General features: G+C 41.8%; 1 long non-coding RNA gene across 1 annotated transcript; it reads right to left on the bottom strand.

The window, feature by feature from the left end:
• Nucleotides 1–289: 289 nt before the first annotated feature.
• LOC121819880 (uncharacterized) lies at nt 290–1,016 on the bottom strand. Its single transcript, XR_006060263.1, has 2 exons — nt 892–1,016; nt 290–633 (listed from the first exon to the last, which is right to left on the bottom strand). It is a non-coding gene; the product is annotated as an uncharacterized LOC121819880 (long non-coding RNA).
• Between the last annotated feature and the right edge of the window lie 1,492 nt (nt 1,017–2,508).

Here is a 2,508-nt window from a genome sequence, read left to right as displayed (position 1 = left end):
TTCTCTGGAAAATCTATTTTATTTTTCTTGTAGGAGTTCTATCCTGATGACGTTTATAGAACACCGTGTGGTTTCGACTAGACAGTGAAACCAGGGCAAACCCAAGTGTTCTCTCTTGTCCACAGCCAGGTGATGACACCTTCCCCAAGAGGCTGCAGGTGAGGTGGCCTCTTGCTCAGCTCCAGCCGTCCTCCAGTGAGTCCCCATGTCTGAACCTTCATGAAGACATCGCTGAAAAGCCCTGCCCCCATTTAAACTGTCTGAACTCAAGGTTTGAAATTTAACGCTCTCTGGTTTAGAATTTCTATTTAATTGAAAGTATGGAACAGATATATAATAATAAAATTTAAAAACAAATGGTAGAGAGATGCTCTGTATCACTTCATCACCACCCCGACCCCAGGCTGGCCGCAGACCTATGAGTCAGTATTAGTCTTCACTGGTCTGTGTTCTAGCCACAGGTGGGTGCTCACCTCGCAGCGCTCCAAACAGACGTGTGCCTCTTCCCAGCACGGCGCCTGTATTCACGATAGGCTCCCCTCGGCGTCTGCCGGCCTGAAGTCATTCGTCATTCTGTGTGTTCTGGTGGGCTTCAGACCGTCCAGCTCTCCGTTTCAGTTAGAATATTTTCACCTTGTTAGTAATGAATCTTTAGGTCAGAAACTGATTTTCATTTGGTTTTTAAGGCAACTTTTTGGAAAGTTCAAGTAATGGGCAGCATAGTTTAAAATGTTAACTGTCACAACATTGGAGTACTAACTGTATCAAGCTCCACCAGTTCCAAATCTATGTCTCCACATTGTGATTACATTTGGCTATGATAGTTCTACTGTATTATTCTTCATAATCATATATTTCCTTACTTTCATCAGGTTTGAGCAGAAAACGTACCTGGAAGCATCAAAAGATTCCTAGCAGAATTTCATCCGACTCTGTGGCTGTCTTCTCTCAGGGCCTCATTAGTGAAGATGTGGCCTCTGCAAAGTGGCTGCCAGGCGTCCTGCTGATTTCATTCCCTGCTGGTGTAGTTGGATCTTGATGAGGACTGGAGGGAAAACAAAGGAAAACAATCTGTGACCCAAAGCCCTTGTGTCATTTGGGAGAAAAATGTTCCCAATGGGACCTTCAGGACTGAACTCCAAGGTCTGTACACATATGTGTAAATAACATTGGATTCATGTTTCAAATAATACCATTATTTTTGAAATGCAAATGTGAAACATAAACTTCTTCATCTGTTTATGTAATGTGTCATGGTTGATGCAGAAAGAATAATAGGAATATTCTCATTTTATCTATATTGTAAGGGAATGATGTGTTGAACTGGAATTTATAAAGGGAAATTTAAGGAGGAAAATTTCCAGTGTAGTTGACCTTTTCTTTTTCAGGATGATGGCCTTCTTATCATCCCAAACAAGTATTCCACATCCTTTGACACTTACTAGTAGAATATTTGTCGTAGCAATGAAAACCGTTGTTTGTTGTTAAAAGGACATTTATTACCTATTGTATAAGTTCTGGATGTAGCTTAGAGGATAACAGGCAATTTCTGGTAAGGGTGTTAACAATTTATTTCCGTGGTCACTTAATAATGTGTGCTTAGTTGCTCAGTTCGGAGAAGGCAATGGCACCCCACTCCAGTACTCTTGCCTGGAAAATCCCATGGATGGAGGAACCTGGTAGGCTGCAGTCCATGGGGTCGCGAAGAGTCAGACACGACTGAGTGACTTCATTTTCACTTTTCACTTTCATGCATTGGAGAAGGAAATGGCAGCCCACTCCAGTGTTCTTGCCTGGAGAATCCCAGGGATGGGGGAACCTGGTGGGCTGCAGTCTATGGGGTCGCACAGAGTCGGACACGACTGCAGCAACTTAGCAGCAGCAGCAGTTGCTCAGTTATGTCTGACTCTTTGTGACCCCCATGGACTGTAGCCTTCCAGGATCCTCTGTCCATGGGGATTCTCCAAGCAAGAATACTGGAGTGGGTTGCCATGCCCTTCTCCAGGGGATCTTCCCAACCCAGGGTTCGAACCCAGGTATCCTGCATTTCAGGCTGATTCTTAACTATCTGAGTCACCAGGGAAGCCCCCCACTTAATAATAGTTTGATCTTAAATTAAACATAAAATATTCATACTAAATTCTTTTGATTATTTACTTTTTTAGTTACGCCAAAAATTAAGTTTTACCTTAAGTAGATTAAAACCTTTTAGGGTAGACATTGCTATTATTAGATTTCTGGTTAGATTATTGAATTCTTTTTCTTCACATCACTGAATATAGCAAAAGTAGGAGACAACATATGGCTTAAAATGTGGGTTCTCATCCATCAAAGGATCACCTTGAATTTTACAGAAGGAATCTCCAAGAGATGAATGACTGGTTCTTCTAAGCATTATTGAATGCTCTGGCAGTTAAAACATTTACTTGTAACAAATTGTGTGTGTCCCTCACTGAGTCATGTCCAACTCTTTGCAACAAGTTAAACTTTCTCTAAGTCAGTTTCATT

This window comes from Ovis aries, chromosome 6 (genome assembly GCF_016772045.2).
Source record: "Ovis aries strain OAR_USU_Benz2616 breed Rambouillet chromosome 6, ARS-UI_Ramb_v3.0, whole genome shotgun sequence".
Taxonomy (NCBI): domain Eukaryota; kingdom Metazoa; phylum Chordata; class Mammalia; order Artiodactyla; family Bovidae; genus Ovis; species Ovis aries.
Note: the sequence above shows the minus strand (reverse complement) of the source record. Positions and strands in the feature narration are given on the sequence as shown.